This window comes from Plutella xylostella, chromosome 10 (genome assembly GCF_932276165.1).
Source record: "Plutella xylostella chromosome 10, ilPluXylo3.1, whole genome shotgun sequence".
Classification (NCBI taxonomy): Eukaryota; Metazoa; Arthropoda; class Insecta; order Lepidoptera; family Plutellidae; genus Plutella; species Plutella xylostella.
This window is the reverse complement of record NC_063990.1, coordinates 6167506-6183669: the sequence shown is the minus strand read 5'-3', so window position 1 is coordinate 6183669 and position 16164 is coordinate 6167506. Positions and strand designations below refer to the sequence as shown.

Sequence of the window (16164 nt, the reverse complement as noted above, 5' to 3'; positions counted from 1 at the left end):
ATTATGTTAAATAGACATAGGTAGGTATAGGTAAAAAAGCTTTTTGGCGCTAATCCTAATCCTAACTAAAATATTATAAATGCGAAACTTAGACAAGACTGTGTCTGTCTGTTTGTTACTCTTTCACGCCAAAACTACTCAACGGATTTGAATGAAATTTGGTATATATGGTCTAGCTAGAGCTAGACCCTGAGAAAGAACATATATATATAGGCTCTCACGGGAAAACTTTTTAAGGCGAATCGAAGCGCGCGGGAACCGCTAGTTTAATATAAAATTTAACAAATGTTGTTAAGTTAATAATTTCGAATACGTACATCGACTACCTTTCGAGTTGTTCACTGATAAAAATCCAGCCTGTATAATCGAATAATAACACCAATAACTTTTGGATATCGTCGGCGAACTTCCGTCTGATGTTATTGGACAAACATACTCGCTAATTGAATTGCTGTTAAATTTGACACCGGCCCGACATAATATAATATTAACATTATACGGGTGGATTATCCTTATTTAATATTAATTAATCATTTGCAAATAAAACACAGGCCTGCAAAAATCGTCAAAAGTAGATAACTACATAAGTATACTTAAAATAAAAAGACCTGCGTGAAGTTAGCAGCCTAAAGTTAGCAGCCTTTGAATAGCCGACCAAATTAAGATGGTCACTTCAGTCATTGCATACTTTATCAATTAAAACACGTAAAAAGCCCCAAAAACATTGGAATAACAATGCTAGGTATTCATATAAACACTATAATATGTTCTAAAACAAATAAATACTATAAAATACGACGTTTACTTACTGACGCCCTTGTTGGTTAATGGATATTTTGTATGGGGGCACCGAGATGCCATAGACCTGCCAGCATCTCACCTGGTTTATTATGTGTGTTGACTCATATAAATCATATGAAAGGTATTATTAATACCTAGAAACGGTTTTCAGCAATTTCAGATTAAATGACTTTTGGTGAATATTCAAGGGGAAGATCAGAAAATAAAAGTTAGAAGCCCAAGATTACCATTTTGTATGGGGGCACCAAGATGCCATAGACCTGCCAGCATCTCACCTGGTTTATTATGTGTGTTGACTCATATAAATCATATGAAAGGTATTATTAATACCTAGAAACGGTTTTCAGCAATTTCAGATTAAATGACTTTTGGTGAATATTCAAGGGGAAGATCAGAAAATAAAAGTTAGAAGCCCAAGATTACCATTTTGTATGGGGGCACCAAGATGCCATAGACCTGCCAGCATCTCACCTGGTTTATTATGTGTGTTGACTCATTATAAAACATTGACAGAAGTTTCATCAACATTGAAACGGTATAGCAGGTGTCCAGGAGCCACTTTCTGACAGATTTTGGGTAAAAATTCACAATATTTCACGAATAATCAAGTTTGCAGGTGGAACCTGAAGGAAATCAGCTGCAAATGATAGTTCATATGAAAGGTGTTATTAAAACCTAGAAACGGTTTTCAGCAATTTCAGATTAAATGACTTTTGGTGAATATTCAAGGGGAAGATCAGAAAATAAAAGTTAGCAGCCCAAGATTACCATTTTGTATGGGGGCACCAAGATGCCATAGACCTGCCAGCATCTCACCTGGTTTATTATGTGTGTTGACTCATTATAAAACACTGACAGAAGTTTCATCAACATTGAAACGGTATAGCAGGTGTCCAGGAGCCACTTTCTGACAGATTTTGGGTAAAAATTCACAATATTTCACGAATAATCAAGTTTGCAGGTGGAACCTGAAGAAAATCAGCTGCAAATGATAGTTCATATGAAAGGTATTATTAATACCTAGAAACTGTTTTCAGCAATTTCAGATTAAATGAGTTTTGGTGAATATTCAAGGGGAAGATCAGAAAATAAAAGTTAGCAGCCCAAGATTACCATTTTGTATGGGGGCACCAAGATGCCATAGACCTGCCAGCATCTCACCTGGTTTATTATGTGTGTTAACTCATTATGAAACACTGACAGAAGTTTCATCAACATTGAAACGGTTTAGCAGGTGTCCAGGAGCCACTTTCTGACAGATTTTGGGTAAAAATTCACAATATTTCACGAATAATCAAGTTTGCAGGTGGAACCTGAAGAAAATCAGCTGCAAATGATAGTTCATATGAAAGGTATTATTAATACCTAGAAACGGTTTTCAGTAATTTCAGATTAAATGACTTTTGGTGAATATTCAAGGGGAAGATCAGAAAATAAAAGTTAGCAGCCCAAGATTACCATTTTGTATGGGGGCACCAAGATGCCATAGACCTGCCAGCATCTCACCTGGTTTATTATGTGTGTTGACTCATAATAAAACACTGACAGAAGTTTCATCAACATTGAAACGGTATAGCAGGTGTCCAGGAGCCACTTTCTGACAGATTTTGGGTAAAAATTCACAATATTTCACGAATAATCAAGTTTGCAGGTGGAACCTGAAGGAAATCAGCTGCAAATGATAGTTCATATGAAAGGTATTATTAATACCTAGAAACGGTTTTCAGTAATTTCAGATTAAATGACTTTTGGTGAATATTCAAGGGGAAGATGAGAAAATAAAAGTTAGCAGCCCAAGATTACCATTTTGTATGGGGGCACCAAGATGCCATAGACCTGCCAGCATCTCACCTGGTTTATTATGTGTGTTGACTCATTATAAAACACTGACAGAAGTTTCATCAACATTAAAACGGTTTAGCAGGTGTCCAGGAGCCACTTTCTGACAGATTTTGGGTAAAAATTCACAATATTTCACGAATAATCAAGTTTGCAGGTGGAACCTGAAGAAAATCAGCTGCAAATGATAGTTCATATAAAAGGTATTATTAATACCTAGAAACGGTTTTCAGCAATTTCAGATTAAATGACTTTTGGTGAATATTCAAGGGGAAGATCAGAAAATAAAAGTTAGCAGCCCAAGATTACCATTTTGTATGGGGGCACCAAGATGCCATAGACCTGCCAGCATCTCACCTGGTTTATTATGTGTGTTGACTCATTATGAAACACTGACAGAAGTTTCATCAACATTGAAAGGGTATAGCAGGTGTCCAGGAGCCACTTTCTGACAGATTTTGGGTAAAAAATTCACAACATTTCACGAATAATCAAGTTTGCAGGTGGAACCTGAAGAAAATCAGCTGCAAATGATAGTTCATATGAAAGGTATTATTAATACCTAGAAATGATTTTCAGCAATTTCAGATTAAATGACTTTTGGTGAATATTCAAGGGGAAGATCAGAAAATAAAAGTTAGCAGCCCAAGATTACCATTTTGTATGGGGGCACCAAGATGCCATAGACCTGCCAGCATCTCACCTGGTTTATTATGTGTGTTGACTCATATTAAAACACTGACAGAAGTTTCATCAACATTGAAACGGTTTAGCAGGTGTCCAGGAGCCACTTTCTGACAGATTTTGGGTAAAAATTCACAATATTTCACGAATAATCAAGTTTGCAGGTGGAACCTGAAGAAAATCAGCTGCAAATGATAGTTCATATGAAAGGTATTATTAATACCTAGAAATTATTTTCAGCAATTTCAGATTAAATAGCAAATAGAGACAATAGCATTATTTTGCCAGGTGCACGTCTTGTCAATAAAAACTTTTGCAAGTTGGCTTATGATCAAAGGTAAAAAAAATATTCTGTATACTAACGCACAAAAAATAACCATAATCAATTCTTTAGTTTCGCAACAGGTAATAAGTTAGGACATTCTATTGTTGTGGTGTGATGAACTCTAACTTTTAGGCAGGTAGGTAAATGGTTTCCCAACTATAAAATAACACTAGTCGGCATGCCATCAAAGGCTCACACCTGCGTCATGCGTCATGCGTATTGTATGGCGGAAAGAGTAAGGCTGAAAAGATGACCTTTTGTTATACTGATAAGAGTATTGTCCTTTTCTATAAGTGCAGTTTTTTTGTCGTAAGTGCGTGTTTTGAAACTATACAAGGCCAGAACGCACCCATAGTGTACTGGCACTGTATAGTTTCAAGTGAAAAAAAATATTATTTGACTTGAAAATATACACGATTTGTGCGTACTAATCGCGTATACTTTCAAGTTGGGAATTACTGAATCGTTCTTGAAAATATACATTGCTATTACGCACATTGCTTGATTGGCGTACTTGTCGCATATAATTTGTACCTACATGCTGATTCTGATTTATTTAACTATTTCGGTAAATGTACATGACTACAATTTACTTGTTCTGCCTGTCATACTTATAGAATGTTAATAAATAAAGATGAACAAGCTCTAATTTGATTGATAAATTGATATTTATAGCAATCATACTTGCAAGTAAGAATACTTATATCTTATTATTTATATGAATTAATATTTGTTAATCAGTAATAAACGCTTAAGTTTAAACTAGATGATATACAGGAAGAGCGGAGTCTCCTGGCACAGGCGTTTCCAACGCCTAAAAGGAGGCTTCAAATTACTAGTTGATAAGCAATCTTTGTTAAGACAATAAACAATTTTTGTTTTTTTTAATAGTAATACCTACTACACTCACGAGCAATGAAAAAGTTCCAGTGACGATAGCTCCTGAACGGAAAAGCCTAGCTTAATGAAGCCGTCGGCAATATTAAAGTACATTTAAGAGCGCATCAAAATATAACCAACTAAAAACGTTCATTTAGATCAAATTCTAAATTAAATGTTTTAAAAAATTGGGGTTATTTGGTGTTGACTTTTTGCTACTTGGACTTATTTTTGCTCGTGATTGTAGTAGGTATTACCCTATTACAGGCCTATTTTTATCAAGTTTTGAATTCACCGTAATTGTCTTTTATGAATTGTTCTACACCCTCTTCTCTTTTAGTATTTACAACAGTTCTACAGTTTAATTTAAATCAATTTACTTTTTAACTGTACGATGTAAACAAAAAACACGTTACGAAAACATTGCCGAGTGCGGAATGATGATGCAATGTTTAGAAAGCGATAGACTAATTACTATTTCGCATGAAAGAAAGAGAGAGCAACAATTCAAAAGGGCTACCTGGTAACTAATCATGTATAGTTTCAAGTGCTCGCATTGCCCCTTGGCACTTGAAAATATACAAGATTAGTACGCAGTGGTTACTGCTGCAGTATATTTTCAAGCCATAATTTTGGCCCAACTTACTTGAAAATATACGCGATTAGTGCGTAATGGCCTTGTATACTTTCAAGTAAATCATGGCACCATTTTAATTTGAAAATATACGCGAGCAGTCCCAGCCTCTGCGTTCTGGCCTTGTATAGTTTCAAAACACGCGTCGTAAGTACAAAAAAACTGATGATAACAGATGTCAGAAAGTGGCTCATGGACATCTGCTATACCGTTTCAATGTTGATGAAACTTCTGTGAGTGTTTTTATAATGAGTCAACACACATAATAAACCAGGTGAGATGCTGGCAGGTCTATGGCATCTTGGTGCCCCCATACAAAATGGTAATCTTGGGCTGCTAACTTTTATTTTCTGATCTTCCCCTTGAATATTCACCAAAAGTCATTTAATCTGAAATTACTGAAAACCGTTTCTAGGTATTAATAATACCTTTCATATGAACTATCATTTGCAGCTGATTTTCTTCAGGTTCCACCTGCAAACTTGATTATTCGTGAAATATTGTGAATTTTTACCCAAAATCTGTCAGAAAGTGGCTCGTGGACACCTGCTATACCGTTTCAATGTTGATGAAACTTCTGTCAGTGTTTTATAATGAGTCAACACACATAATAAACCAGGTGAGATGCTGGCAGGTCTATGGCATCTTGGTGCCCCCATACAAAATGGTAATCTTGGGCTGCTAACTTTTATTTTCTGATCTTCCCCTTGAATATTCACCAAAAGTCATTTAATCTGAAATTGCTGAAAACCGTTTCTAGGTAATAATAATACCTTTCATATGAACTATCATTTGCAGCTGATTTCCTTCAGGTTCCACCTGCAAACTTGATTATTCGTGAAATATTGTGAATTTTTACCCAAAATCTGTCAGAAAGTGGCTCCTGGACACCTGCTATACCGTTTCAATGTTGATGAAACTTCTGTCAGTGTTTTATAATGAGTCAACACACATAATAAACCAGGTGAGATGCTGGCAGGTCTATGGCATCTTGGTGCCCCCATACAAAATGGTAATCTTGGGCTGCTAACTTTTATTTTCTGATCTTCCCCTTGAATATTCACCAAAAGTCATTTAATCTGAAATTGCTGAAAACCGTTTCCAGGTATTAATAATACCTTTCATATGAACTATCATTTGCAGCTGATTTCCTTCAGGTTCCACCTGCAAACTTGATTATTCGTGAAATATTGTGAATTTTTACCCAAAATCTGTCAGAAAGTGGCTCCTGGACACCTGCCTTACCGTTTCAATGTTGATAAAACTTCTGTCAGTGTTTTAATATGAGTCAACACACATAATAAACCAGGTGAGATGCTGGCAGGTCTATGGCATCTTGGTGCCCCCATACAAAATGGTAATCTTGGGCTGCTAACTTTTATTTTCTGATCTTCCCCTTGAATATTCACCAAAAGTCATTTAATCTGAAATTACTGAAAACCGTTTCTAGGTATTAATAATACCTTTCATATGAACTATCATTTGCAGCTGATTTTCTTCAGGTTCCACCTGCAAACTTGATTATTCGTGAAATAATGTGAATTTTTACTCAAAATCTGTCAGAAAGTGGCTCGTGGACACCTGCTATACCGTTTCAATGTTGATGAAACTTCTGTCAGTGTTTTATAATGAGTCAACACACATAATAAACTAGGTGAGATGCTGGCAGGTCTATGGCATCTTGGTGCCCCCATACAAAATGGTGATCTTGGGCTGCTAACTTTTATTTTCTGATCTTCCCCTTTAATATTCACCAAAAGTCATTAAATCTGAAATTGCTGAAAACCGTTTCTAGGTATTAATAATACCTTTCATATGAACTATCATTTGCAGCTGATTTTCTTCAGGTTCCACCTGCAAACTTGATTATTCGTGAAATATTGTGAATTTTTACCCAAAATCTGTCAGAAAGTGGCTCCTGGACACCTGCTATACCGTTTCAATGTTGATGAAACTTCTGTCAGTGTTTTAATATGAGTCAACACACATAATAAACCAGGTGAGATGCTGGCAGGTCTATGGCATCTTGGTGCCCCCATACAAAATGGTAATCTTGGGCTGCTAACTTTTATTTTCTGATCTTCCCCTTGAATATTCACCAAAAGTCATTTAATCTGAAATTGCTGAAAACCGTTTCCAGGTATTAATAATACCTTTCATATGAACTATCATTTGCAGCTGATTTCCTTCAGGTTCCACCTGCAAACTTGATTATTCGTGAAATATTGTGAATTTTTACCCAAAATCTGTCAGAAAGTGGCTCCTGGACGGGAACACCCAAATATTCCGAAAAACTTTTTTCCGAATTTGATAACACCGAATATGTAATTTACGAAATATTGCAATACCGATTTTTTTAAATATCGAATTATAAAAATTACGATAATTATAATTTCGAATATTATAATCACGAATATTGTTATTACGATTGTTAAATATACGAACGTTAAAAAATACGAATACTTTAATATACGAAAAATAAAATACCTATTTATTAAAATCACGAAAAATTAAAATCCCGATCGGAAATATGATAATTCGTGATTTTGACAAAAATTCATCATATAATATGCCATTTATTTCCAAACTAAAGTGACTTAAGTATATAGTTTTACATTTTAACATTCTATATCAAAATTTTATCAATTATCTTAAATTCATTATGATGCATTATTAATTATTAACTTTACTATATTGATTACATTTCTTCAAATCAAAATTCAAATTTCAAATTCAAATGGTTTAATCGACGTAAAATTTTACAATTATTTGTCGATAGTCATCTACCATCTATAACTAAGTATACATTATTTATTAATTTAACCAATTAATATCAGTACTTACTCTATTTTTATTACATTATTAATTTAAATTAAGATAATTTCATTATTAATTTTACTAAATTGATTACATTTGACAAAAATACATAAACGTCTTTAAAACTTCAGAACCAAAACCAAAAGATAGGTGCGACGACGAGCAAAGCGAGGAGGAGCGTGTTAGGTGCACATAGATATCGAAAAACAAAGCGGAGCGCAGCGAAGCGGAGCGGAGCGTTTCAAATATAGAGTAAAATTTTTGTTATACAGTAAAATATTTGTAGTATTTGTTGTTAAGTTACAGAACAAAGCCAATATAATATAAATATAATATAACACAATTGCTCGGATTTTTACGGTGGTTAACCTTAAAAAGCTTAGGACCCAAACCTAAAGATAGGTGCGACGACGAGCAAAGCGAGGAGGAGCGTGTTAGGTGCACATAGATATCGAAAAACAAAGCGGAGCGCAGCGAAGCGGAGCGGAGCGTTTCAAATATAGAGTAAAATTTTTGTTTTACAGTAAAATATTTGTAGTATTTGTTGTTAAGTTACAGAACAAAGCCAATATAATATAATACAATTGACAACATTTCAAAATTTTATACAGTTGAAATTCGAAAACCATTTAGAGATATGGCTCTAATATTCACAAAAAAAAATGTTTCCGATTTTTCTTTTGATTTATTTCAGAGAAAAACATAAAAATCTAAATTATCATTCGTGACACCACGATGTGGCATAATAATTAAACGGGCTTTTACTTCTAAAACATAAACAACAAAAAAACATGTTATGTCACTTTGACAATGACAATGACAAACATCACTCAAATGTCTGTCACTTTTATGTGTCCTTGTCAATGACGGAAGTACGTGATTGGTCCTTGCCACAAAATAAAGTTGAAGTTAAAGCTGATTGGTCCTTGTTCATGTCAAGTTAATGTCATCCAACTTTTTTTTTTAGGTTAGGCAGGCAACGAAAATATTTTTATCCCAAGCCTCGACGTGACGTCACTCATACTAAAAATATTTTGAACTTTGAAATCAAAAAAATATATTAAAACATAGAAATATTAAGAAATAAAAAATAAAAAAATACGGGTCATCTAAATTTGTGATATCTCGTCGAAAATAAAATAAAATCGGTGAGCATTTTATTTGAAATGTTGTCAATTGCTCGGATTTTTACGGTGGTTAACCTTAAAAAGCTTAGGACCCAAACCTAAAGATAGGTGCGACGACGAGCAAAGCGAGGAGGAGCGTGTTAGGTGCACATAGATATCGAAAAACAAAGCGGAGCGCAGCGAAGCGGAGCGGAGCGTTTCATATAATACAGCTTAAAAAATATTGTTTGTATACGGATTATGCTGTTAATAAACATACCCGTACTATTCTTAATATATGACTATTTTTTGTTCACTAAAAACATTCGGGAATTTGTATTTTCGGAATATTAAAAATTCGGAATTCGTAATTTTAACAATTCGATATAATAAATAATCGTACTTTTGAAACATCGAAATTATAATATTCGGAATTATGACTTTCGTCATTTTAATTAATCTGTGGTATGAAATTTCGTTTATTATACTATTCGTGATTTTCGCTATTCGGAAACTTAAAATTCGGGATTGTAAATTATTCGGAACTATGAAATTCGTAATTATGAAAATCGTTATTTTCATATTCGTAAAAAAGTAATTCGAAATTCTGTAGTGTACCCCTCCTGGACACCTGCCTTACCGTTTCAATGTTGATAAAACTTCTGTCAGTGTTTTAATATGAGTCAACACACATAATAAACCAGGTGAGATGCTGGCAGGTCTATGGCATCTTGGTGCCCCCATACAAAATGGTAATCTTGGGCTGCTAACTTTTATTTTCTGATCTTCCCCTTGAATATTCACCAAAAGTCATTTAATCTGAAATTACTGAAAACCGTTTCTAGGTATTAATAATACCTTTCATATGAACTATCATTTGCAGCTGATTTTCTTCAGGTTCCACCTGCAAACTTGATTATTCGTGAAATAATGTGAATTTTTACTCAAAATCTGTCAGAAAGTGGCTCGTGGACACCTGCTATACCGTTTCAATGTTGATGAAACTTCTGTCAGTGTTTTATAATGAGTCAACACACATAATAAACTAGGTGAGATGCTGGCAGGTCTATGGCATCTTGGTGCCCCCATACAAAATGGTGATCTTGGGCTGCTAACTTTTATTTTCTGATCTTCCCCTTTAATATTCACCAAAAGTCATTTAATCTGAAATTGCTGAAAACCGTTTCTAGGTATTAATAATACCTTTTATATGAACTATCATTTGCAGCTGATTTTCTTCAGGTTCCACCTGCAAACTTGATTATTCGTGAAATATTGTGAATTTTTACCCAAAATCTGTCAGAAAGTGGCTCCTGGACACCTGCTATACCGTTTCAATGTTGATGAAACTTCTGTCAGTGTTTCATAATGAGTCAACACACATAATAAACCAGGTGAGATGCTGGCAGGTCTATGGCATCTTGGTGCCCCCATACAAAATGGTAATCTTGGGCTGCTAACTTTTATTTTCTGATCTTCCCCTTGAATATTCACTAAAAGTCATTTAATCTGAAATTGCTGAAAATAGTTTCTAGGTATTAATAATACCTTTCATATGAACTATCATTTGCAGCTGATTTTCTTCAGGTTCCACCTGCAAACTTGATTATTCGTGAAATATTGTGAATTTTTACCCAAAATCTGTCAGAAAGTGGCTCCTGGACACCTGCTATACCGTTTCAATGTTGATGAAACTTCTGTCAGTGTTTCATAATGAGTCAACACACATAATAAACCAGGTGAGATGCTGGCAGGTCTATGGCATCTTGATGCCCCCATACAAAATGGTAATCTTGGGCTGCTAACTTTTATTTTCTGATCTTCCCCTTTAATATTCACCAAAAGTCATTTAATCTGAAATTGCTGAAAACCGTTTCTAGGTATTAATAATACCTTTCATATGAACTATCATTTGCAGCTGATTTTCTTCAGGTTCCACCTGCAAACTTGATTATTCGTGAAATATTGTGAATTTTTACCCAAAATCTGTCAGAAAGTGGCTCCTGGACACCTGCTATACCGTTTCAATGTTGATGAAACTTCTGTCAGTGTTTCATAATGAGTCAACACACATAATAAACCAGGTGAGATGCTGGCAGGTCTATGGCATCTCGGTGCCCCCATACAAAATATCCATTAACCAACAAGGGCGTCAGTAAGTAAACGTCGTATTTTATAGTATTTATTTGTTTTAGAACATATTATAGTGTTTATATGAATACCTAGCATTATTATTCCAATGTTTTTGGGGCTTTTTACGTGTTTTAATTGATAAAGTATGCAATGACTGAAGTGACCATCTTAATTTGGTCGGCTATTCAAAGGCTGCTAACTTTAGGCTGCTAACTTCACACACCTAATAAAAAGGAATTACCTTCGATGATTGATCTTGTAAATTGAATTTGGTATTTCGTCTAGCAGACTGTTGAATTGTTGATAGGTCGTATGTTTATGAAATATATTTTTTATCAGTTGGTTTTTTCAAGTCTTTTATTACTAAAAGACTACAGTCTCAATGGTAAAGATCCACCTAATACTATTCATTCGCAAAAGCGCACAGTAAAATGCTATACAATTCGGTCATTTGGCGATTGTTTTTAACGATGTAACAGTTTTGTGTTAAAAAGCTGACGGTGGTGTGCCGACACAGTGCGTCATTCGCAGAGTTATTTTTTTGTTTTATATTATTGTCCATATATTATTATTATCTTTATCAGTGTGTTACTGGTATTCCACAATATCCGGTTCTTTCATTTGTAAAAAACTAATAAATGTAGGGACCTTACATATAGGTAAGTCAGTACGAGATTACTCGTATTCATAGTAGTAGACATTGCCCATATTATTATGAGCAATCATTTATTGCTGAAGATAGTTTGAGGTCTCTCAATTACACACAGTGCTTTCTTAAACGTGTAGTTGTTAATATTTTTTTATTAATTATTCCGTCTGTTGTCCTACCTAACCAGAGGTTTACAACTACTTTCATATGTAACCTACCTACACTAGATAGAAGTCACTTTATAAGCCTTATAAATAATTGTTACCGTACCTTTTATGCATACTTTATTCTTGATTTTCCTCTTTCTAACTTCTACGAAGCACGTGCTAACTACTGCTAACCTTCGCGACAACTTCCTTAGAAATGTTTTACTTCTTATTATTTTTCAATGTCAAGTTAAAATGCACTAAGGGTGCTTTTACACACTTCATAATAATATTAAATACATACATATCTATTATACGATCTTATGTCAATAGATAAAGAAATAACAACTTACTTAGAATCAATGCACAGCGCAAACCCCTGGGGCTAGAAACTATAATAACACTACTTACCAAAGGCGCCTAAATTCCTTGTAAAGTCTAGAAGGAATATTTTTTTCAAAAATCAAGCTATGAAGGGGTGAAACGTGGGTTCAACTTTTGTAGGGATAAAACAGATTAATTAATTAGACTATTTTGTTAGAAACTAGCTGTTTTCCCGGCGGAATTCCGGGATAAAAAATAACCTTTGTTCTTTCCCAGGGTCTAGCTAGACCATCTGTATATAAAATTTCATTAAAATCCGTCCATTACTTTTGGTGTGAAAGCGTAACAAACAGACACAGTTACTTCGCATTTATAATATTAGTTAGGATAGTTAGGATTGTGTTCAGGAAACACACTCTTCAGCACAACTCCTAATTCCTGTTATGGGCCTGTGTTAGACTAAGTAAATTTGGTTATTTTATTAAGTTATTGTTCTACCTAAAAGCTTATCGGAAAACCTCTAACTCACCCGATGTTTACAAAAGTGAATAAGTAGTTCGGTAAAATTATCAGTTTAGAAGCAAGAGCAAAAAAGGTTCAGTTCGTGAAACAAACTTGTTCCAGGCAAAATGTGCGTAGGCTTTCAGCTTCAGCAAATATAATAAATATTCACCCCGAGGCTCTTAGTCCCGCAAATAAACAGAGAATATCATGCATTAGCCACTTTCAGCAGCGCTGCCGAATGAAATTATTAATTTCAAATTAGAGGAGGGAGTTCCGCTGAAAACTGAAACAAAGGAAAACTTAAAGTTGAAAGCATCGGGATTGGGAATAATGAAAATTTCATTATTCATACTGAGCTAGGTTAGGTATGCGAAACATAAGCTGAGGCTAAGAGCACTTTTTCAGCCTTTTGTTAATCTTCCCGATCAGCTGCTTTAAGTTTTGAAGGTCGTTGAAATCTAACACTTGTGCGTCTTGTTCAGTTTTGTGGAAATGGCGGGAGACACAAGATGGGCAATTTTCCCGTTTTCAGTCGGCGCTGGGTGTCGGCCTGGCTCGGCTGCGCTCGTGGAAATGTATCTCGGTCTCGCTCTAGCCGCGCCGCGCCGCTCTGTCGCTCGCAGTACAGTCGGGGCTGGCGACCGACTATCGCGTGTACCGGTTACTGTCAGCGAGACACACTGCCGCCTTATCGCTACAAAACAAACGAATTACACTTTCTGACATAAACAATGCCGGATATTAATTAAAACCATCCTGAAAACACTTTTACAGCTATTTCAGGACGGTTCGACCGTCAAACAGTTTGCCATCTAGACGACCGGCGTCTTAGATCGTGTTGGCCAGGTGAAGTGCATTAGTGTCGTTTACTCGCTGAATTTCGGTGAAAGGAGGCAGCGTTTGTGGTTGCAATGTGCCGTTTAGTGGGTTCTGTAGTTAACTGTACCTCGCTGAGTGAGATCTGAGTGAAAGTGTTGAGCCGAGCCAGTCAAGGCGGACGGCCTGCATCACCGACTCCCATACATGCACATTACACTTTAAACGTGAGTATCTTGACACTATTTTATTCTACCCATACACGCACTGTACCGATTCATTATTCTACCGTCTGAACCGTCTGAGAGAGACCATTTATCGCCATTACCGGTTCAAAACGTCAAACACATGATTTTTGTTATGAAGAACCCGCCAAACTGGTTTTTAAAGAGAACCCTATTAGAACTTGTTGCAGGTGCGAAATTAACGAATATTATTATATCTACCTACAGAGGTACCTAGAAGCGGCGGCGGCGGCACGTCACTATATTACAACCTACCTACTTTAACCACTAATTATTCTGCAAAATGTTCCTACCTACTATCCGTAATGATACCTACTTATGTTGGTGAGTGATACCTAACGTTTAGAACCTACATACTTACCTAAAGTTACTTATTTCAGAGGACAAGACAACACAATGAAGGTACGGAAGTACCTAGTAAACTAGGAACTAGGTACCCGAAGCTCACGCGGAAAACTTAATGATAATAATAAGTAGGTTAGTTGGTAATGGGATAGTCTATCTATACCTAGGTACCTATGTACTTACTTACCTACTTTATTTAAATCAAATGCAAGGAAGAACTACTCATGTACTTACTAGCTTTAGGTACTTAAACCTACATAATAATATAACGTAAAACTATTCTGTTCCAAAATTGATTGATGAAGTTGGTTGTAAATGCAGCTGATTAAATAAATAGTTTATGTACTAAACTACTAGGTTAGGTACACTATTTACATTTACTTACATACAGTAAAGAATTTTATGATGACATTGACATTAATGACTGGACTTTGAATATTTGTATTATTAGAATAGGTACCTACTTAGATTTATCTTATAAGTAGTTGAGGTACTTCTATTCTATTCTATGTAATTGTTGCACGTTGCACCTGGCTCTCTTGAATGGAATCTATACATGTCGTATAATGTACGAATATTATAAATTATGTAAAGTCAAAAAACTCTAAAATTCCAAAACAATTACTTACCAGTATAAGTACTTACCTACTTACCTGCAATCAAAATATAAATTAGTAGGTATTCTACAGATTCATTGATAAACAACTGGCAATTGAGTTTCAAACCGATGTGTTCATTATAAGCCCTCACCAAGGAACTTCACTAACGAAGGCTCTCACGCATCACGCATGACGACAAAGCCTGTTACATAGACTCACATGTAAACATGGTTTCATTTCATCAGGTGTATCCTGTACTGCCAATAATTTCATGATAGTGAGACAATAGGCTCTGGCGGAGACGGCGGCGACAGGAAACAAACACGTTGATTGAAGGGAGGTTCTACCTGTGATGTATGGAACTATTAAATGAAAGACCCGGTAGAACGGCCAGAGTGGGAAAGCCTTAAAATAGAATACTGTGATGTAGACAAGATCTGTCCTTAGGAAATTAGGAACATTGGAGTGTACACCCGCGTCCGCGTTGTTCAAAACAAATGGTTAGGAACTATTAATTTAAAATTTTATCTTTAATAATGAATTTTAACGTATGAATCTTCTTTTATATTCTTCTTTTATTAATGTGTGACGGTGATAAACATTGTACGGTAGAAAAGTTTGTGGTGAAAGGATTCTCCAGAGATCTGTTGCCAGTCTCAGCCCCGGGTGCGTGGCGTATAGCTAACACTTGGGGATGCTCCATTTGTGCACCCCAATTATAAAGTTATTTAGCTGAAGTAACCTAGAATCGATTTAGGGGTTAAAAAGACACTTCCGACATCATACTCATGCATTATTAGCGGAGAGACGACAACACTGGCGTCTCGCCAGGTCTATTATGCAACCAACTTTATTTAGAACTAATTTATACAATATTCTTTATACCTACAGCATCGTGAGTCTGTACAGTGCAGTTGGATGTTGCCTGCTGTGGCTGGAGGCCGATATGCATGCATTTACATTATCTATAAAGCAGAGTTTGAAAAAGGGTGCTCCTACTAATAATATTATTATTATGGGTTTGTTTTAGTTAGCATTATTTTAGTAAAAATTTAGGTAGAGTACGGTGAAAAGTTGTGTCTGACTTGCGAGTGACATCTGCCTATCCCTTCGGGGATTACAGAACTGAGCTTGCAAGCATGCACGTACAAAAGAAGAGAATCCCTCTATTCTAACGAAGTTAATTTCCATATCGTTAAACTCTCATCGTATCCTATTTTACTGCGTTCGCTCCAATTTCCTGTTGAGTGCGAAACTAGAAATAGTCTCGGCTTCATTAGCTGCTACGGCCTAGTTGGTGCGACCTACAATCTACGTG

General features: G+C 35.5%; 1 protein-coding gene across 7 annotated transcripts in view; it reads left to right on the top strand.

Moving 5' to 3' along the window:
- LOC105396064 (diacylglycerol lipase-beta) overlaps positions 1–16164 on the top strand; it is a 72829-nt gene that overhangs the window by 8282 nt on the left and 48383 nt on the right. The window contains exon 1 of one of the 7 annotated variants that reach the window (XM_038117578.2): positions 13187–13884. The exons of 2 other annotated variants lie outside the window; for them this stretch is intronic. The gene's annotated coding sequence lies outside the window, so the exon portion shown is untranslated. Of the gene's footprint in view, positions 1–13186; positions 13885–16164 lie in introns of those variants that run through there. 4 more of the 7 variants (XM_038117576.2, XM_038117580.2, XM_011568050.3 and 1 more) reach the window with 4 other exon arrangements.